General features: G+C 38.9%; 1 protein-coding gene across 3 annotated transcripts in view; it reads right to left on the bottom strand.

The window, feature by feature from the left end:
• LOC306828741 (uncharacterized protein) overlaps positions 1-23,789 on the bottom strand; it is a 130,537-nt gene that overhangs the window by 88,809 nt on the left and 17,939 nt on the right. For all 3 annotated transcript variants that reach the window (XM_079351360.1, XM_079351358.1, XM_079351359.1), the window contains one exon: positions 9,057-9,224. The gene's annotated coding sequence lies outside the window, so the exon portion shown is untranslated. The remainder of the gene's footprint in view (positions 1-9,056; positions 9,225-23,789) is intronic.

Genomic DNA, 23,789 nt, shown 5'->3' with positions numbered 1-23,789 from the left:
AGAAGCATCAGAATACACAGGAAGAAAGCCGAGATGTGGAAGTAACATCAATTAAAATGAGAGTGTTAGCCTCTAGTTATGCCAGATATGGAGTAAGCGCAGAAAGGCAAGGTCTTGATGTTACACAGAGCTAACTGTGTAGAGGCAGGCTGCGCAGTAATAATAAGCTCCATCTACAGGGAAGCTTCTCAGGAATAAAAGCATCAACATTCATATCTCTCTCTTTGAAAAAAAAAATAAAATGTTACTCACAGAGTTTTTCTCTGGGATTAACTTTGCTCACAGCTCCACCTGCTTGTCATACTCTGACACTGACACATCCTTTCAAAGTCAGACTGCAGTGATGTTTAATGTCACCTTTGGCACAGTGAAGTACAGACATGCAAGAGAACACTGCTAACATATTGAGTATGAAACGGACATAAAACACACACAGAAGCCCCAGCTCCATTGAACATCCCATGAACACCTTTAACCCCATCCTGTCAGCTGAGGTACCTGCAGACCTCAGGGATGTACAGTCATCTCTAACTGCAGCCCCATTCCTTTATTCTAATCATCTTATTGCTTGATTATCAATTGTTGTTTTACGACTTCAGTACACTGAGCTTTAAAAAAAAAAAAAAAAAACAGCCACTATGAACCAGTTTCCTTGGGGACACCAATCACAAGCACCCTTTTCCGCCTCATTCAGTTTTAATTAATTGCATTTTTTATTGAGTTCATGTTTGCCATGGGTTGTAATTTAAAGTATGACACATTCTCGGGGGAGGAAGGGGAACTCTGTCAGTCATTTTGACACAGATCTCAGTTGTTTTTGTTCTACTGCAATTCAGTTTTATACAATAATCCCGCTTACTGTTACTTTCATATGAAATGGACTCTTATTACATGAGCTGAATGGCTAACAATGTTAAAATAATGTACATTTCATTTTATTGGTTACTACTTTAATGTTAAATATATCTTTAATATAGATAGGGCTGAGAATCTTTGGGTCCCTCACATTTCGATTTCAATTGTTTGGGGTCACAGTTTGATTGAGAATCTATTTCAGCTTCATACGATTCTGGATCCATGGATTCAATGTCTATTTTTGAATTAGTGCATTCTTCAGGATTTACACAGTCATCTGTGAGACTGGCTGATTTTCTTGTTGCTTCGTTTGGCATTCTACTGAGTGAAAGAGCTAGCCTTAGCACTTTAGCAGGGAGGGATTGATACTGGTCAAAAGTAAGTGTACTATCCACAGAAGGTGTCGATCAGTATGGCCCTTAAAGAAACCGGTGGGAGGACAAGCACAGAAGCTAGGCAGTGTATACAGTTCTGCTTTTACCTCAAATGACTGATTATCTTAGGACAATGTGATCGATTACAGTACCAATGTATGTACAAGCGTACACTACAGTAATATGTTTGAGTGCATTACTTTGCTATCAGCAGGCCTCTTTGTTTCAGCATGACTTCAGGATGTCACACATGTTCCTCCGCTGGTTTCTCAATAAAGAGGTCATGATTACCGCTGTGACAAACACTGTGACATCTGACAATCACCTCATACAACCCCACTCACAAAAAACAGAACTATCCCTTTAAGAACAAAGAACTCACTGTCTGAGTATTTTTGAAATGTATCTTAGTGATTACGTCGGCTTTGTTGTTGTATAAGCTGTGGGTTACCTCAGGAGGTTGTGGTCATTTCACAAGAACAATATCAGACTGATTAGAGCTAAATTATTATCTCAGACATTAACCAGATTGAGCAAGAGCTCTGAAACCACAATCCATCATCATAGTTTAGCATTATCTTAAATGTCCAATGGCTATCCCATTTATGAATGTTATGCTTGATGGATGATGGCAATTAACAAAATGTGATCTCCAAAGAGTTTTCAGAAACCCCCTCCACACTCAAACACATGCCCGTAGTAAACGGGAAACGTCGGAGTCCTTCAGTAGATTCAACATATCATTTGAATCTTAAGTCACAGTGAAAAAACAAACTATCGTGCTTTCAGTTTAATTTTTAACAATTATCTGAAACCGAATTGATTGCTTAACTGAGATGTCGGCCACCCTGAGGGGTTTTTAAAGATGTTTGCACGGACCTGCTTTTGCGGTTACCAGCAGTTAATCAGTCAGAGTCCTATTTTACACCTTGTTCCAATGAAAACAGCATTTCTGCTGAACAGCGTTTCAACCTGAAACAAAAGGACCTTGTTTCTGAAACCTCAGTGTGCAGATGGAAGTGTGTGCAGTCCAGGTCTGTCACTATCCAGAGACAACAAAGATCTGGTTCACATTTCAATAGTTCATTATGCCTGCTATTAAAGCTTCAGTCAGGGTTGATAAAAAAACAAAACGTCTTTCCAGTTTATATCAAAGATCATTTATCAATACTGGGTCCACTGGTTGGTACCCTTGACAGGATGTAGAAACCATCCACGAACACACCATTTTAGGCGGGATAAAAAAAACAACTAAAAAAAACACGTAATCTCTCTTCAAAACAGCAGTTTAGTACTTATACATTCTAAATAGCCACCAATCTCCAGAAATATTAAATATGTTTCTCTGCTATGAAAATGATCAAGACACAATGGAAAAGGACATTTCTGTCACATTGTTGAAGTTAGTGAACAAGACAAATGAACTGAAATGTTCTCATGTAAAATGATTATCCTGAACAAACTATTATGCTTAAAGACATGAAACACCAGTATAGTCTGATTTCAAGCTAACATACACGAGACGTTACCATTCAGAACAAGTTAAACGTGTTTTTACAGTAAAAAAGATCCTTCTTTCCTTTTATAACTCACCGCCAAACTCTGTCTTATTAAATATCTTTTAAAAGAAACAGAACATTTGGATTGCATCTGGTTGAAAGCCAACATCTAAATGCTCCATTCACACTTCAAGCAGATAATAAATTAGTACAGAACAATAGAGGAAAATAAACAGAGAGATCATGTGCCGGCAAATCATCAAACTTCAGAAGCAAACATGAAACTTTTTCTCTAAATGAGGAACATTTGACTCCAGTGGAAGTTTTGCTGATCCAGTCTGTTGTCATTTTTGTGGACTTGGACAAGGCCTTCAATGATGTATCACGATCTGGGCGGTTGCTACGAGACCCACTGTCCTTCTATAACCAGGGCACAGGCTGGACTGTAGAGTGTCGACTTTGAGGACCTCTGATTTCGTCAATACACTTAATGTCAGACGTGGTTCTTCTTCTGTGACTCCAGCAGACACTGAAGGTTGCAGCCGAGTTTAAAAGTGGTTTGAATGAGACTCAGCAACTCTTAACGTTTAACCAAATTTAGATCAATTCTTTTAGATTGGTTGTATTTTTAGCTAAAGATATCAACATGTTTTATATATTTTTAGGCTAATATATGCGTCTCCTGAACTTAGATCAGGCATAAATACAAACACGTGGACCTTGAACACAATTTCTGTTTTTCTAAAAATGTTAAATAACTACCCATTCATTATTTCATTGCATTGTTCCTCTTGCAGCCCTGACCTTCTTTTCTAAGCCCTCCACCTGTTATTCCTCTCCTCCCACTCGATTGGAGCTTTTCCCTTGGCCTCTGTGGGGTCTTCATTACCGCAGCATATAGATGCTTCTGCCCCGTCTGCCTACTGTAATGAGGAAGAGGCTCTGCATATGGACACCAGTTCAATGCAGGCTGAACATTTCTAAAGCAATGCTACCGAGGTTATAAGAGGTCAAGTGAGTGGGTGTCGGAGCCACAACACAGCTGATAATGATTCATTCAAATGTTTTCACCGGCTCCTCCTTCTGTCTGCGGCTTCATTTATTATGGTCCTCATTCATACCCGTCATGAGCCTACTCATCTGTATCCCAAACTTATTTGGGTGAATTTCACACATAAAATGTATTTGCCATTGCAAAGAGGGAAGAAGAGAGAACTAATCTCATTTCTTTTGACACTTCCCCATAATGATTTTTTTGGAAGGGGAGACGGTGGGGGATAATCCTTGGATGGATATGAGCCGATCCCATGTCTGCAAGTCTGGAAGACGCAGGAAACGCAAGCTGACTTTCAGATGTACCCTCCAGCTTCTCCAACAGTTGTGGTAGGGGGAGTGGGACATGGGGAGTGAGGGTGTAAAGAAGAGGTAAGACACTAACAAGATCATGCATTATTAATGAGGTGTTGAGATGTGGGACGTGCAAAGCAAATGGGCCACTGTATATGCAGGAATATATTTTGTTCCGCGAGCATTAGGACTTGAATGTGTAAGAGTAGGTAATTAGTGAAAACAAAAAATAAAGGGACATAAAAGGAGAGAACGTTTTAGCTGTTATTATTAATGATAACACTGCTAGATTCTCAGACTTCATTTTGTACCTAAACCTTGAATAACTGGCATAACAATCCAAGCTAATGATATACAGTTTTGTAAATTTGTCAACACGACTACTGAAGATGAACATTATTCTGCTTACAAGGACTTGAGTCATGCAAATCAGCCAATTATTGGCAATGCTATTGCTAAACGTCTGGTCGGTCCATTTCACAAATTAATTACGGATGTAATGAGGATTTTTGGTCTTTTTACTGTGCTCTATATATTTAGCCTTTCTGGATGTACGAGCTGTCAAATTTGACTTTCCTTGTATCCCAAACACCAGGGACCAACACGTTTCTTATCAGCTTTTATAATGAGTACCAATCTAGTTCCAGTGTAATTAAAACCACACATTCTTTCTGAGAGTGGGAGTGGTCTAACTTTGTGTGGTTATTCTTTAGTACAGCATACTGTACACTTCAAGATTTTCCAGGTTCAATTAATACCTAACGAAACATCGTCAGAGGTGCTAATGCTGCATTGTCTACAAGCACTATAATGTTGTTTTCCATTTTGCGATAAATTAACTAAAATAGGTTCTTCGCTGCACTGAGTAAGTTAAAAACATACTTATCAATGTAACCAGTTAAATATTGTTGATTAGATCGTTGCCTAAAGGTCCTATATTTTTTGCATTTACAAAACATTTCTAGTATCTCTTTAGCTCTGGTAGTTCTTATGGTTGTACAACACAACATATTATACAGTATGTTAAAATACAGGCACAACCAAAAAGAGGAAATCTCCTCAGAAAAAAAACAAACCAAAAATTGTTTGCCCTCTAGAGTAGACAGGAAGTTAACTAGAAAATACAAAATATGACAGAGGAGATCGTTCTTAGGAAGAAACCAAGTGGATGCACTTGGGATTAGAAGGTGGGGGTCAGTCTGGGCAGAAACATGTAAGAGTTGTGCTTGCAAATTGTATTGTTTTCACACACTAACAGATGGGACGCATACTACATGAGCTGACTTATCCAACAGCCCAGTTTTCACACACTCGCCAAAGTAGGTCAACAATCAAAACACCTCTTGATAAATATCCACATGAAGATAAATATCAACATGAACTCAGAAGCATTAAAACTGTTAGTGAAATGAATACCTAACAAAGTGTTACAAACACCAAGGACATTACTAGGAAAGGCGTTGCAAAAGAAAGCACTGCAACTCTGCTGCACGTTAGAAAGACAGTCCCAGTGGGAGAAATGAGACCATCTGCCCCTCTGCAGGTGACCGTCCCAGGATAGAGGATGGAGTTAAGCTGAGACAGCAAAGAGAGCAGCAGGAAAAACTGTCCTGCTAAGAAGCTACGGTAGCAGACAAAGCCCTGTAATAGGCCCACTACTGTTGTTTCTAGAGTGTTACAGTGATACATTTCATTTCTATCTGACAATGTGCCACCGGGCCACAGGCAGACCGCTCCCTTTGTTCTATGACATGCCGGGGTATCTCACTATCACCAGCTGAGAAATCTAAAAACGGAGGATACATAACATCAGATCATTACGCTGTTTGGCCACTAACTCTGACTCTTCTGCACCCGACTCCTGCCTGAAAAATTTAAACCCAAATTCAAGTGTCTTAGAGCTTTTTAAAGGGTTCCATTTGATCATTAATGGCATGCAAACGATGCAGATTTCTTACTGAAAGAGTGTTAGGAGAGAAAAAAAATCATTTTCCAAACCAATTATAAGAAACCACCTCAGCCTCACCCCCATGCACTGGCTCCACAATAAACCGCTTGAACTCCAAATGCTCATTATGCAAATACATAGCCGGAGGTATTGCAAACCTAAACAGCCAAAGCAAATTAGACAATACAATTCTGTAAAGTAAAGACACTGCAATTAACATCTTACTTAAGGATGTGACTGTATTTCGGATCAAAGGAGTGAGGGGCGGTGAGATAACCTTGTTTTGCTTTCATGTTTAGATATGATGGTTGAACATATAATATATAATGTGCCCTGAAGGAAATATCTCACCTAGCATCAGGAAAACATTGCTGATAAGAAGACTCATAGCAATTTGACATGCTTCTGTTATGACCAAAGGAATAAAGAAGATTATCAGCTATAAAAAGTAGGACAAACCTGGACCACTTTGTCGTACTAGAGAACATGAGAGGCAAATATGTGTCCAAGAAGCTGAGTGAATACGTGAAAGAAAACAACAGAATTAATTAATTAGGCCAGGATTCACTTAAGGAACAAGTAAAGTCACCCTGTGGAGATTTCATTGTAAACAAACATTTGTTTACTTTGCATTGTTTACCTAATGGTTTATTTATCCTTAAGGCCTTACAGACCAAATAAAGACTTTCCACATTGCACAAAACGTCAAATCTAAAGGATAAACTCTGAGTCAGATTCAGACCACAATTAAAATTCAATCAAAACTGTCTGAAAATTTCAAGATTCTTTTCCTTCTTAAAATCATTTATCATCAAAGTTCAACTCAAGCATGAAGTGAAATATATGAAATTGTAGATAATGACAAAAATTTATTGGATCCCGAATGAAATCTACATCTGGCGGTGAAATATCAAAGATAATTCTTCTCTAACCCGATAGATTATAGGAAGAGAAGGAAGATCTTTTGTCGTACTGGTTTCAATTAAACCATAAAGAAACTGTCAGTGTAACCTGGGATGATGACAACACGAGTCCCACCTTTTCTTAGACCACCTGCTTTAAACAATTGGCTTTTCTCTTCATTAGCATGACTCTTATGTGTGTTAGCAAATCTGTTCATTTCTCAGTGCTCTGATATCAACATCTCTGTTCAGAGCTGGACTCTATTAGCTAAAAGCATGTTATCTCTGTACATCTTGTAACCTTATGGTCCGCACTGACTACACACGCTGTAACATTACCGTAATAACATCGTTTTAAAAACAACTCCCATCATCGCTGATAAAAAACAAAACAAACAAAACAAACAAAAAATCATCAAATATGATTGAATCCTACTGCTGTAGGATGATGAGATTGTCTTTAGCAAATGGAAGATGAATCCACAAAACAACAAACCTTAATGTACATCATCCATTGATGGAAACATCTGTGAATCATTATGCAAACTTAGGTTAATTCTTTAGAGTTCCATTCATTACGGCGTATTGTTAGTTTCAGTGGCTGAGCCCTTATTATCATGCATTTAGGAAATGAGGCAAATAGAAAAGGCATAAGAGCCCAATCAATAGCTCTTTTCATTTGGTCTTAATGGCCACGTTTTTTTCCCCCTCATGGACTAAAAGGAACACAGGGGAGGTTGGTGTTACAAATATAAAATGTAATTTCTCTGCAGGAAAAAAAAAAACAACAAAAAAACATAATGCCTCCTATCCCCTTTCTGCATATTCCTATAACATTCAGCCAAATTGAGTATGGATTTAACATCAAAAGGTTACATGAATTTTTCAAATGAGATATTAAAGTCAATATTTCAAGCAGGGGATATTTCAATTCGGGGGCTTATATGATAGGGGCAGTGTGCATAGATGAGCTGGCTTTGCTGTTTAGCAACTAAATTTACTCGCAGGGAGAGTTAAAACCAGGGATTCAAATGTCAAACATGGCAGGAAACATAAAAAAAAGCATGAAACTGCTGTGAATGTGTATATTACCACATGACAGCATAGTCTAAGCCATCACCACGGGGAAAGAAGCAATTAAGGACTCAATGATGTCTAAATTACAAATGAAAAGAAAGAGTGCAGAAAAACAGGACCCTTATTGGTCGGGGACAATAAACTCAAAGATGTGATCAAACTATTATCTGTCCATGCTTGGATTTAAAACAAATGATTTTATAATTTAGAATCGAAGGCCGAGATCTCTTCAAACAACATCGTTTTTATGCCTTTAACAGATAGGACAGCTGAAGAGAGACGAGATGTGTCGGGAGGAGAGAGTAGGGGACGACATGCAGCAAAGAGCCAAGGTCGGATTCAAACCCACAACCTCTGCAATGAGGACGACAGCCTCGACATAATCACTTTGCTCCGACGTCTCGTTGAGTAAACCAGCAGCGGCTGCTATACTGGGACAACGGCATCATTAAATTAGAAGAAAAAGACTTTTCTTTAAATCTACTTTTAAAAAGCTTTATTACAAGCATCACTCCGGTTGTTTTTGTGTTGTAAACTAGACCACATTGTAAAGACAGTAGGCTCATGATACAGCATGATTGAGCTTGAGAATAAGGCTTACATTATAATAACAGGCATTTTGTGACAAGGTGTAACAAAGGCTTATATATATACACATTTATGGAGCAGGGTGGACTGAGCCAATGAAATGGGTCTCTCCATTAACACAACAAAGAAGATCACTGTGCAAGAGAGATGAGAAGCAGAGAGAGGTCCATTATATACTGTTTGTAATCAGGCTCTGTGATCAAGTCCTAATCACAGAAATGATACACATGAAACCCAGAGCACAGCAGCTTTTAGGCCAATATTATCCCCTTATTATATTACCACAGCCGTTTAATGGACTGGTTACAGACCTGACCACTATTGTCCGAGGAGGCATGAATTAATCTTGTTGAGCGAAGCAGAATCCAGTGCCTATTCTCCCAGATTAACAGCTGTATTTTCAATATGGCTTTCACTGGTTAATTAGCTGATTCCAGCAATAAGTGATTCAAAAGAAAGTTTTTACCTCCTCTCCATCAGTGGGGGTATTCTTGAGGGAGCAGGTCGTGGGGTGCCCCTCTTCCCAAAATCCTCCACGCCTCATCCTTCATCTGCGGCTGCTCGTCATGTCCCGTCACCGGCACAGTTACACCTGAACACTCTGCTGCTGCCAAACACCTGGCTCCATCTCCCACTGTCCGAATGAAAAATAAGCATAATCTGCCTTTCTGAGTATCCAGCAAATGAGGGATTTCATGACAAATTGGGCGGCGGTTTATTATGCAAAAGGTAAGACAGAGGAGAGACGGAGAGGAGGTGAAATAAAAGGAGCTGTTGTTCGAAAGGGAAAACACTGTGGTAATGACTTGTAAAATCTTGGCTCGAGTGTTAACTGCTGCAGCCAAATCTAAAGTCCATGCTGTGTTTGGTGTATGAAAGAACAAAGAGACAAGACTGCAACTCTTTTTATGAAGATTTTTCCTTTATTTAGGGTCAAATAAAAACATCTTGCACTAAACAGTTCATTGTTGGTACATAATACTATTGACCTGAAAAACGTGGATCTAGTTTGTCTTTGAGCCTCGCACTAACACGGTGAGAGATATGCACATTCTCATCTTCCCGAGGAGAAACTCCCATTTACACTGAAAGAGGACATTAACTGCCTCAATAGCTTGATGGATGTGTTTCTTAAAACTTAATTAGTGTGAAGATAAGTGGACGTTCAATAAATGTCTGGCAGTTGAATACAAGTGGCGTTCGAAAACATTTCAAATCACATAAAACCGAGAGAGCAAAGTAGGAAAAGAGCTGTGAAGAAGCAGGGCGAGTGAATACAAATGAAGCAGATTGAAACATGACAATAAAGCAGAGAGCCCTGACAGGTTGATTGTTCAGTGAAGGCCTCAAATTCAACATCAATCTGGTTATATTACGTTTTTATACGTTATCTAATCCAGAAAAGGGGACATTGATGTGGATATTATATAAATGAGATTAGAGTGGATCTTCACAGCTTGTTTTCACTTTTAATTTGTGCTAAATAGCATGGTCTGCTTCAGCTAGCGGCTGAATCAATCAACATTTAGTTACTTAGGAATCCCCAGAAAATACTTCACATAGACCAAGTTGACTCTTTTTGTGTACATGCTTCTTCGAAATGTACCGTAGTTTAGTTTATTAATTTATTGTTTCGTAGACAATCCCCTTTTACATTAAAAGGAGTAGCTTTAGCCTTTGCGGCTAATTTCCAGCTGTAGTCCCCAGCCAGTTGTGAATCGCTAACCGTAGGAATGACTAACCTAATAGTGTTCTCAAACTCTCAAAACACTCCAGAGAAACTCTGGATATTTCCAGAAGGAGCCGTTTCTGTGAACTCAAACAGTTCTCCCCTGCCAGATCCCCAGTATTTTTCCGCAGCAAGTGCGAGTAATCCGATGTGAGCACACAGCTGGGTATTCTCAGGAGAATTCAGCTCGAGCCGATGGGAGGGGGGGAGTGACGTTTATATCCTGCGACTGCTGCACTGTGCATAGAGAGTATGCATGGGACAGCTACTACCTCTGTGCACGTCTTTCAAACAGCCGCTTTTACGTTTTCTGTTCGTCAGTATGTTCTTCTCCGCTCGTTTGTTGATGTGATTCCACAAAACTACACCTGGTGTAAATATACAGGTGTAAATATTCTCATTATAGCATCATACAGCAGACTCTGGTGCTACTCCTTGGGGGGGTTTTTGTTACGTCATACCTCAGGGGGCCCTGACCCCCCCTCCTGTCTGACAGGGAGAGTCTCCAGCTGTGAGGAGAATCATGTGAACGACCATGTTGGAGAGAATATCTACAGCAGTCTTCCTGTAAGTATGTATATATACAGACGTGCATACTGTATGTGAAAACAGCTTAAGCATTGTAGATTGATGGTTATCAGCCAGGCAAAGTTTGGTATGTATGGAGAAAAAGAAAACCGTGAGATCTACGAGCTCACTTCATGGAGAGTTTGCTTAACGTCCTTCATTGTAAATGACCAAGCACGTTGTTAAGACAGCACTCATGAAGTTAAACAAAGCAGTGGAGCCTGTGTTACTTGTATTTGAAACCTTAAGCAAACAGGGGATGAATAAATATCTGCTTCAGGAGGACCGAGGACAGGCAAACAACAGGAGGGAAAATGGCTTCACTCGCAAAATGGGACATTTAAAAAAAAAAAGAAAAAAGAAAAAAAAGAAATTGCTGACATCTAAAAGCCAATTCAATTTGCATACCACAAACTTTCATCTGGGGGATGTGAAGAAAGACTCCACCACAGGATTCATTTAATATTTAATACATTAGAAACAGTAGCTATGGCTAATTAGAATTTGCACATTTACAAATCAGCTCTGATAGCAAAACAAATTATGAAATATAACGGTGCTCTGTAGATTACCAAGGGAAAATGAGATGATAGACAAAGTAAATGGAGTATCACTAACAACATACTGTCAGAACACATCACACAGCTAATCCAGTTAGAGGGGGACACCATAGAGACTTTGCTTTAAAATATTGATACGCTATTCGGTAAAAGCTTTTTTTTCTGTGATCAGAGTCCATTGAGTCAAACACTTGCTTATTGCTCATGGGTCATTAGCCTCTCATCCTCTTCTGCTTGGCCAGTTTGCTTTGAAAGAAAGCCTTGTGATTAAATGAATGTGTTTACTCTGGTACTCCATTAGAGGAGGTCTGGAGGCTTGCAGTGCTATTGTTTATACGAAGGGTACAAAGGCAGGCAGTGTGGAAACTGCTGTTGTATTCATTATTAGATTACTTCCTGGTGCGATGGCTTTTGGTAAACGCTGTGGAATTCTTGTAAGGAGACTCGACATAAACTCAAGAGGAAAACATTCATCAAACGATAAAGGCCAAGGCTTTCGAATATTCAAATGTAGGTAGTTGTAGACGAGATGTCAGACAAAATCTTCATCAATGAACGTCAAATAAAGAAACGTGGAGAAGCACAGAGTGGATTATAGCTGCTCTGCATTTCAGGGGAAGCCTTTTAACATGACGTGAGAGCATATTTATCATAATGTAGGAAACGCATCATGTAACAATTTGACCTTATTATATATTTCATCAAGTATTCATTGCAGTGAGGTTTATCTGAAATGTCCACACAAACGTTCTGCCCCGTGCTCGCGCTGCTGAATCAGAGCACACGATCAATGAGAACTAATGTGGTGCTTTTGTGACAGTCATACATGGTGAGTCTCATGTTTTTGTACTGATCATGAAAGTTTAATGTTGAAAGTTGAACGAGTCTCATGTATATTTAAAAGGCACGTGTTTTTGTTTGTTTTCGGAACTGAATACAAAGTTGGCCGTTGGTAAGATGCCCCGACACATTTCAAGCTGCTTTCTTGTGGAAACCTTTTGCACTCTTTGACCACAGGGGGTCCAAAAATGCCCTTTACAAGCCAAATGTGTTGTGACACTGTCATCCTTAATCTGCAACTCGGTTATGGTACCCTGCTATGATAGGTTAGAGGAGCGAGGGTTATAAAAGGTAAGAAAAACACAGTTTATATAAACCATAAGTTTGTCTAATATAAAAGGCTAAATTACATGGCAAGTTGAACATGTTTAAAAGTACTAATATTTCTTCTTCAGTGAAGAGGCTGGTCTACTCTATTGACGTGCTAGCACTGTTTCTAAACTACTTTCTGTTGAAGGTTATTCCTGCTCACGTTATGAACATTTTTTTGGTAAAGGACACATTTTTTATCGGTGTTTCTTTAAACTGTTTGCTCATATTAATACATGTTGGAGGAGAGGCAGCATGTTTTGAATGTCACTCAGGATCATTTAAGTATCCATCATCTATCTATCTATCTATCTATCTATCTATCATCTAACCAGCTATCGATCATCTAACTGTCCATCTGATGTTTTTTTCTGATGTATCTGATGTTGAGTTTTGTGATTTGTTATCTAAAACAATATTCTATAATATGGAAATGTGTTCAAATGCATACCCTGTCTTCATGCTGCTCATTTACCTGACTCCAACACATGAGGCTAGTTGACAATTCAAATGTAAAAAAGACTCATTCAAATGATTCTGTGTTTTTGCTCATAAAGTTGAGAACATTTCAACCCTAAAAGTGTTCTCTGTTTTTCATTAGTTGTGGGAAAAATTACAAGAAGTCATTCATTTTACTGTTCAGACAAAAACCAATTGACTCAAATTTATATCATATTTATTTAAATTTGATTCAGATAGTGTCAACATCAGATTTGAACTTTTACTTTTGGATTCTGCTAAGCAGGATCTTCTTTTTCTTGAACTCAGCCTTTTACAATATACAAAAAGTGATATTGGTCAGAAGACTGTAAGTCGTTCAAAAAGGACCCAGCAATGTTGTATTATTGATCTGAGATGAGCCTGAATTCACACTAGCTATGACACGCCAATCATCCGTTAGCTTGCACGAGAACAAGAAGAAAAAAACAGATCTGTGCAGAAATATTCTGTTTCTTTGTTTGCGTCTCAGAGTATGTTTCCATAAGGAAATTATAAGATCAAAAACTGACACTGAGTTGATTTATTCATGCCTGCTGTCTGCATTGAATCAGAAGAGAATTTTATATCAAGGAAGCTCAAATACACTTAATACACAGTAAAATGCAAAATATATTAAAAATACAAAAGATCTGATAAAGACATCAAATTAAAAAACAACAGCGACCAATAATTTATTCTAGTAGCTATATCAGAAGCAACCATTTCTTAACTGCAGACAAAGTTTTCCATGAATCCGTCCACCTTTGGAAAAGGGATCTAACATGGCCGCTCTCTTTGGCTCTGCCCAAGATACAGTACAACCCCGCATCCCTACAATTTTCATTTTGTGTTGGTTCTGGGACGGTTATTAATTTTGTAAAGGACTTTCAACATATTCAAAGAAATGTGAAGTACAGATGTTATACTGATGCTTTTTTTTTTATGGCTTCCAAGTTTATTACTCTCCTCCAGCCGTCATTATGTGTTATACGCAACTGGTCAATGCTTACCATTTCCATGACTCAAAGAAACTGTCTGCACATTAAATGAAGTTTATTTAAAAGTGACAGGTTTGGATTTATGAACGGCTGAGCAGCTGTCAGTGAAGGACAGGAATGTGTCCCGAGCTTTCATCTTTTATAGATCATTAAGTGACCTTACATCTGCTGCTTTTTTACAGTTCTATTGTTTAGACTAAGGGGAGCATCATTTAGACTGAAAATGTGACATTCATGCTCAGTAGAGCCAAGAAGGACTGGAATGGTTGTAGCTTAAGAGGCCATTCATATTTGAGAATTTCATGTCCAAGAGGTTTGTATTGAAGTATTTGCTGAATGTTAAGGTGAGAAAAAATATTTAATCAAAGTGAGTAAATGCTCATGCTTAAAATGGCAGAGAGAATGTAGAGAGTTTTCTTCTTTTTGAGCTTTTCACAGCAGAAACATGAGCAGAAAACACTCTTCTTTCCCATTGTTAACCACACACCATTTCATTAAAGCTCAAACTCTGCCCATGCTGGATCACAAGGGAAAAACTACTTCGAACGCTTTGATGATCATACACTTTAGACTAGCTCTAACATTCTGAAACAAAATTTACCCGACTCAAATATATATCAAACTTTAAAAAAAATTAAAAAAAGCCAAGCCCATCACCAGTCAAGTCTGCTCTATCCATCTCTGGCACACTTAGACTAGACAAAGTTGCTCCGTACTGTGTTGAAGCAGGAATGGTAGGATAGACTGGGTGTTGAGCATGAGCAGTGAATGTGCTTGACAAAGGTGTCAGACTTACAGTGGCTTTAGTTACCTATTATCTCTTACAATCACCACAGATTGGTAAAGACTGCTTTGCCCACGGTTGCTGAACCGTGGGCAAAACAGTTAACCTGAAGCCTTCAAAATACTCCTCTCTTTTATTAACTCTACAATACTGTCAGCCTCCATCCTGATGTTCCCAATGACCCGAGTACAAATTGTAAAGCAAGAAAAACATACAATCTGCATATTTAAACAAACAAAACAAAGAAAGACCACTCAATTTTTTAGATTTGACCCATTTTAAGATTGATACGATCAGAGGCCTCTTTCCCTAGTTTGCAACACTTTGTAAAAAAGTTCATTTTCATATTGCCATCAAGTTCCTATTGATGTTGTGAAATGTATGCATCTTTTGAATTATGCAGTTTAAACAAGCGCAGATCAAACTGTATAATTTAAGAGACAAGGGGTCATCTCGTCACTGACAGCTTACAATGATTCCCTTTGAAATGGAGGAGGTTGGCGTGTCATTTGGAATCAGAGACAACATCCGTTTAAAAGGGCACACTTATTTAATTAGCAGCCATGATGGGAAGCCCCAGAGAGGGCACAGCATCTGTGATGAAAAGGGAAGAGCTGGCTGAAATTACAACAAGTGAATCCCTCATGCTGGTGCCACTGTGTCCAGGTAGGAAAGATAATTAATTGCACGCAGGGTCCGAAATTAAATTTTCGCTTGACTGTCCAAGGTGGCTGGTAGATGAAAAAAATCTAACAGCCAATATAAGACATCTTGTTTTCATTTCGCATAAACATTGTTGAAAGTACATTTAATTAAATTAATAAAGATTTTGTTGAATCAAATAACAGATTTCAGTCATGGATTGGATTATCATTTTATCTGATCTGGAAAGTGAGAAATAATAAAAACTATACTTGCTTGCTTATTGAGAATTAGCATGTGTGCCAAAACAGTGAAACAATGCATCTGCTTCGTCCATCTATCTCTCTTAAAACCATCTAAAACCATCCGTGCATTAGAATATTACAAAGTCTCTCAAAAACATTTCTAGTCTATTTTTTTCTTAGATACAAGCTGTGAGAGCACACAGCAGCCACCCAGCAACACTTGGCTCCTACAAATAGATCTTTTAGTGCAGAAAGTCTGTGCACTTAAATGATGAATGGAAAGATTAACAATTTGCAAAGTGCATTATTTATGTCAGGTTATTGATTGTAATATCTATAGATTTCATATATTTGTGTCATTATAGCATATCAGAAACAGCTAACAGAATGGCTAACATTATGAATATAAAGAACTATTACAAAAATATTCTGATACGCCTTGAATTCTTTTTAAACATGTTTTACCTTAATAGTTTTGGATTGTTATTGTTTCTGTCAATCTCCCCTTCTAATAAAGAGTCATGATTATTTAAACGGAGCAAGAAGAAAAAAACAGACGGCAAAGAAGTTGCCGCTCAAGAAAGAAGTTTGATGGGTTTTATTTTGAGGGGCTGATGAACTGATTAAAGCTTGGAGGACAAAGACTCTTCTTCTCAATAAACATTTCAAAATCTCTTTGGGGGCAGCCCTACCTCTGTGTACACACTCATTGTTTGCACTACATGTAAGTATTTCTGTTGATGCAAATGAAAGCATGGCTAACATGATGAAACAGGCATCTGTAGTGTTTTTTTAAGTATATGTGATATAGAAGATGTTTTGCCCTTCATGTGGAGCATCTCCACAGGCACAAGCTGTGGGTTCTACCCCTCCATCCCCATGTGCCAACATGTCAATCAGCTGTAATTGCCATCCTGGAGGAACAATATCAGGCTGCAGAGCTCTAACCACATAGATTCATTGCAACACCTAATCTGCTAATGAGCTCAGCGTGGCTATTTTCAGAGTTGCCGCAGACATCATAGCTATCGCTGAGGAGGCCTGGCACGGTTTTCAGTGACAGCAGAGGACAGTTGGCCTGTTGGAGGGGGTACAAAGCAGACCTCAGCCTGCATGCTATAGGACAGCACAGTCACTCTGTTTGGGTTGAGATGTTTGATCCCAGCATACCGTGTCACATCGCTGATTATCATTGTGATTTACACTGCCACTTTTTTATTCCATCAGATGCTGCATGGAGAAACCCAATCATAAAATAAATCCTCATGTAATCTAAGTTAGGACTGCCATTTAGTTTACGTTTCATCCACGAAGCTCAAAAATGATCCCTGATGCGTGGATCCTCTTGGATAAATAGTACATGTATAAATGGGCCACAAAGAGCAGACTTTGTTTTCCAGCAGCTCTCTGGAGCTCTAAGTTTTGCTGTTCAAGAACAAGAAAAAAGGCAACACAAACAATCCTTAATGGAACTGATACAAGAGGCTTTTTAATTATCTAACTCAATCAGCTAAAGACCAGTGGATCAATGAATCCCCATTACACTCCCCAGCCCTGTGCCCAGACAGCAGCAGTTAACATCAGTTCAAACAGCCAGCCATGCTACAGCTAAGTGACAGATTACAGGTTGTGGCTAATCTAATGCGGCCAAAGCATTTGTACAGAGAACATCTTTAATTCAGAATGCAAGCTTCTCTGATTGTGACCACGTCACTTAACTGATAGAACCTCTCTGAAATATTTATTGTCCCCTGCAGGAGATAGGACTTTAAATGTTGATTCTTTGTGAGTTTGCTGGCTAACCAACATAATGAGGCACAAAGATGCCTCCTTTTATCCAATGTTCTTGTTCTTCAGCTTTTATTCTTCATATTTAGCCACCAGATATAAGCAACTTATTAAAGGTGGGATTGAACTGCAAGTCAAATTGCTTTAACAACTGAAACATTATAAATATAAATCAAGTCACAGTTAGGAATGTTCTCAGTAATATCCTAGTTAGTTAAATTGAAGTGTATTTTGTTTAACTGACTGGTCAAGAAAAAAAATTAGAAAATTAAAAATAAAAAAAAATTAAAAATAAAAATAAAATTGTCTGCTGCAGGTAAACAATGTTTTTTGCAGTGCTAGCACCACCGGCCTCCATTCCTTCCTGCAGCTTAACATTCACGCTAATAGTCATGAGTTGCTCCCATCCATATGTCAGTTTAACCCAACACAGCCCACATACACGTTCGTCTTCAATTTTGTCGATGAAAATACTGCTGAACTTTGCTGCTCCTGCGGCATGCTGTCTGTTCACCACGTTTGTTTACATCCTGGTAGTAGGGCGAGTCAGATACAGCCAGTCTGTATCCTCTGGCCCGTGGTGGGTGGCTGAGCTGCAGTTTGAGCACAACACTAACTGTCAATGTGGGCCAAACTAGGAAAGGTGATGACATTTAACTGTTTAGTAGACTAAATACAAACGTCCATATTCACAATGACATCAAACAAGGGAAGGCATAGTCGCAATCGAGAAGCTGATGCCAGCACATTTGACAAAATCTTTTCATGAAATAAGCTCTTGATATCATCCAAAATAAAATCAATATCACTTGGGTTATTTAAACACTCTCCTGCCTCTGCTAACTGAAACCTTGACTTTCTTTTTAAACTAACGCCTGCTGTTGGATACATACTGTATGATGCTGTAGTCAAATGTATCAGGACTTAAGTCTCCGACATCTAAAACTCTACAAGAATATGTCGTAAATGTGATGGAAATACACCCACATGATGACATGGTGGCTATACCTTCAGTATGTCAATATTGGGTAGAGAGTATTTTTCACTGAAGTGTGTTGAGGCCCAATCATCAGAATCAGAAATACTTTGTTAATCCCATAGGTAAAGTCAGTTGTTAATGTTGCTTGTTGTGACATGGCCGGGGTGACACCATCAGGTGTTGACGAGGACGGCGAGCCCCCGTCTTTCTTCTTTCCGTCTTCGGTGGCATCCCAGTCGGCCCGGACGGTCTGGAAGTCGTCAGGAAGCACATCCAGGCTGCACTCCCGATATTCTCGCATCTTGTTCCCCAGGGATCTCACGCTACCCATGATGAGAGTTGGAGACATGGCTTAAAACTCCACGTCTCCAACATGTCTCCATGTTTCTTGCGGCTCTGTCCCACTCTCCTCCCTCGCCGATTCTTTTCTTCCTCTGCATTAAGGCTGAAAGATTGATCGTTTTCTGATCGAAATCGCAATTTCAAAAAACTCGATCACGTGATCGCCAAAGCCGTGTTTTTTGGCAGTGCTTCTCCCGATTGACCCAGGAGCTGTTGTGTCAATTTACACATACACGCCATCTATTCTGCCCCTGCATGTGTACGTGACTTCTTTAGTCTGATACACAGCTCGACAGATAGTTAACAGTTTTCCTCAAATAAAGAAGCTGAAGTTTCTTTGTCCAGTCTTTAATAAAGGAAGCACTGTAAAACTAAACACACATCAAAACATAAGTTATTCATCTCATAATATGCTAAACAACCGAAAAGTCTGCAAGCTTGATGATAACGTTTATGAGAATTTGAATAGGAATGCTAGCGGTTAGCATCGTGAATGTATCAATTGTTGTTGTCTCACGTTGTAACCTTATTAAACATACTCAAAAGAAACAATTCAAGACCTGAACTTGAAATGACGCTCACAGGCAAATGTTTCGGCCGTATGGCTAAAAGAAAATATGGAGACATTGTTGGCTTCTCTTGTTGCATAAACTTCTGTGAACAAAGTCACCTACAGCAACCCCAAAGGCACAAAATATATCAACACTTATGACCAGATTTCTGTCAAACTGACACTAAAAACAAGAACATCACACCGTCTGTGTGTTTCTTCTTAATAAATAAATCTGAAATCAATTCTTAACTGTAGTTTTTAGTCTATTAATTTAGAGTTCCGGCATTTAAAGTTTTAACTGGTATGATGTAATTTCCTGTCATGTTTGTAAATGTTACTGTACATTGAGAACATTGCACAAGCTTGATTTGAGGAAAATGGAGATAAAAATCGAAATCGCAATTTCTGCCAGAAAAATCGCAATTCAATCTTTTCCTAAAATCGTTCAGCCTTACTCTGCATCCTCTGTGTGTCAGGAGTTGTATTTCCACTGAGGTAACAAAAGTTGTATCTCTAGGTGCTTTGCCGGGCGGCTTCAGCGTGAACAGTTGATCTCGGCTGTAAACAATGCAGGCGTTGCTGCGCAACAGTGGTGAGAATGAATGAATCATAACATGTTTTAGAGCTGTCCAAAAGCTGCCCAAAAAAATCGCATGGAGGGATGGAGAGAGAGAGGGCACAGCTTTAAAAAAAAAAAATGGAACGCCAAAAACCAGACAGTACAAGTAAAAGCTAAGCACAAAGAAGTCAGAAACGAACGGGAGCAACGGCAACAGGCAGCCTGCACGACTGGCTCACGCACACTTACAGCAACATGTCGATTATGTTTCACTGAAAAAGTTTTTAAAAAACTCGAGGAAGTCATCACAATAAGAAGGTGTAGGATAATATACTACATTATTTTCTACAAACATCACAAGCTGAGATCCTTAACTTGTTCCTCTGTGGTTGAAATGCTTTCTCTAGCAGGACAAATGTCAAATGTTTGATAGATACAATCAGGCTGATGGATTGCTGCCACTGCTTTATGAAAGGGCCAGAGATGCTTTTGTCCTGTTGCTTTGCCTCTGTGCAGAATTTAATTTTCATTGGTCTGCATGACCACAATTATTTCGGGTAATGCCAATTGAAAATCTGATTGGGGTTATGAATTCATGGATTAATTTCACTGCAACAATGCATCAATTGTTTCCAGTAAGAGACGCAGAGGCGGTGTTGTTCAGTAAACTGATCATACACAGGGTGTACTAATGCTTATGTGGTGGAATCCATTGATCCGCTGTCCCCCTGCATCATACTCTCCTAATGATATCTGAGATGCCACTGTTACAGAAACGGAGAGCAGCATTTCCCCAGCCCTCTAGAGCAATTTATTGTGGGAAGGTAATAATAAGTCTATATTTGAAAAAATGGACTAGATGAGCCCCAGTCTGGATGTGGGCTGTGAGCCTGAAACCACAGCGGCTCATGATGGCACTGGGAGTCATTTTCAATTTTTCTTCAGACGAGACATCGTGGACTGGAAGTGAGCAGTTAAAAACTAAAGCTGCAATGTATTTGTAAAAAAAAAGTACAATGACTCTTCTAACTAATAAATAAAGAACATTTCTGGTATTGGTGTTTTTAACTCTATATATCCTCCAGGAAAGACAAAGACATTCTCAGAACAAAATTGTAAACAAACTATAAAGTAGGAACATTATTAAGACATAGCTCATCAATAAAAAGCTGCTGATTGTTATTATAGCCACTCAATGAGTTTCATGCAAGCAGCAGCTCTGTGGGTATGAACCTTCCCCCCTACCCGGATAAGCAAATATCTACAGTATGAGTTGGATAAGGCAGCGCACAACAAGAATACAAGTTGAGATTACACACACAGTCCACCCTCATTTTGGATACCAACACTGTTCTTTTTGAGCTGCTTCATTGATACATAGCAAAGCAGAAGCAACATCATGGAAGATTGTAAAGTCTACAAACCGAGTCTCACCATGACTCGTCAGTTCTCATCACTAACACTCACACTGGTTATCAGTGAGAAACAAATGATCAAGAGTTGGATTTTTCTCCAAGCAAAGTGACCTGCTCATTAGAACAAGCGAAAACATCAATACTCAAAAACCCCCTCTTTGGTGGACACAGTAAACACAGCAGAGATGTTATTTTTGGATTGTTTCACAGCGGTTGACGCTCTAAAGCTCTTAGGAACACGTTGACACCTCAGCACAGGCTTGGAGGATTTTGTTTGCTTCTTACTGAAGTCACTCTCCTTCCTGCCACCTGCATCTGTCACTCTGCTCCGCCCTTCAACCTCTGTCACAGCCACGCCGCTGATTGTTTAAAAAAAATGGGTATGAAGTCCTTTTACTATCTCATTTAAATGCACACGTTGATTTTATTGTTTGTTAAAATGCAAACGTTAACATAAGTGTCGGCTGCAAAGAGATAGAGAGGGAAAGACAGAGACAGCAATGTCACCTGCTCCCCAAAGTGTTTTCCAACAGTCCTGACCTGCAGACTTCTGACTGTGAGCTCAACACGCCCATGAAACGACTCCCGGGGGACAAACAACGTTTTTTGCATTGAAATGTCTTAAGTAAGAATATGCACACACTCCTGGTTTATGAATGATGATTGAAAGGAAATACATTTTTAGATAAATATTATGTTCAGGAAAATGTTATTTATTTTGCCTTTCAAGACTGTCTTCTTTGTTTCCGTGGTAACCAAACAAGAACCAATAATGTTTGATTTTTTTCCAGTATTGTATCCACATTCAAGTTGTAGTATCATGACAACTTTAGTAGGTCGTTCTGTTCACTGTTCATCTTGAGCCAACTGATCTGCAGAGATCTCCTCAACACATCAGGTTTGCTCATTTTCACCCTCATATGAAACTCTCTCTGATACTTCACAGCCAACCTGCCACCTTGAGCTCACAGGCTAATTGAATGCCTTTCTTTAGTTCAATGATAAATACACATTTGGTAAGAAGAAGCTTGAAATGTGTTTCTCTTCTACAGTACATTCAGCCAGTGCCAAGAAAAACTGATCTCATATGAGGCTCACCTCAGCAGATTTAAGGTGTTTTTGATTTACCTGATCAAACAGAAAAATGCCAACATTGTGCACCTGTAGAATTAGATCTGATGGCTTTAAATGCTGGTTGTTGAATGCATTTGGAGATGTTGATTCCGATCATGTCTAACTGTTTTAATTCAAAAACACCTGTGAGATATTCTTTATAAAAGAAAAAAATCCTGTCTGTAGCTGATCGATCATCTCATTTCACGAACACAATCATCAATCAGGAATGGTCATTTAGTTGGAAATATAATAAGCAACCAAAACCATGACAAGCAAATGTATTTCCAGAGCCTGTTTTTCTTCCCTGAGGGTTCAATATGTCAGTGGTGCAGCATCAGCCACTGTGTGGCAAACATAACACTGAAACTAACCACAGACAAGTTTGTGGACATTGATCTTCAGTCATTAGCTATGAGCTCATGGCGCCACTCAACGACCAGCAGGACTCCCAGGGTAATGTAAGCTAGTAACCCTGATATTGATCGTGAGACGCCCCTTTTCTGTGTCAAACACTCTTACTAGAGAGTGTCAAAAAATATAATAGCTAAACTCCGAGAAGTGGATCAACAAAACCACCAGTACTGAAGATCATCACTGTTATTCTTCTTTAATGCACAAAGGCCAGTCAATGAAATATTAAAATTAAGAAAAACAGATTATACTAAATATCAACCAAAGGTGAATACCATAATATAATAAAATATGAAAAATCAAACAGTCAATTTAAGTCTACTTTATTTATATAGCCCATTTATAACAGCCGCGGCGGACCAAAGAGCTGTACAATAAGTTTGGCACATAACATTACATCCAGAACATTATAAAGAAACAGAAAAGCAAATTTAAAAATCAGTTACTAAACAATAGTAAAAGTTCTAGTGAACACAGCTGTTGGAACAAAATCCTCAACTAGAGGTAAAAGCCAAGGAAAATAAATGAGATCCAACATTATTTAGAAAGTTTACATTTGGTGCACATCTTATCAGCTACACGTAGCCTATCGACTTAAACACTGTTCCCCCTCCCTATAATGATCTGGGAGTCAGCGGCGCACAGAGATGTCTTTTCAGGAACTTTGGAAGTCAACTTGAAATAAAAGCATCGTCAGCCTCTCGCAGTAATATCAGGTCACAAACCCCGAATTCTGGCAGTATGTAAGATAAAATTTGTTGCGATATGGCTAAGTAAAGTATGATCCAAGTCTATCAGCATGCCATGATTACAGATGAGGTCTGCGGTCTTTAGATCCCTCAACATGTTTACTGAAACTTTGTTACAAAACAAAGTTTTTTA

The sequence above is a fragment of the Symphodus melops genome (genome assembly GCF_947650265.1).
Source record: "Symphodus melops genome assembly, chromosome: 8".
Classification (NCBI taxonomy): domain Eukaryota; kingdom Metazoa; phylum Chordata; class Actinopteri; order Labriformes; family Labridae; genus Symphodus; species Symphodus melops.
Note: the sequence above shows the minus strand (reverse complement) of the source record. Positions and strands in the feature narration are given on the sequence as shown.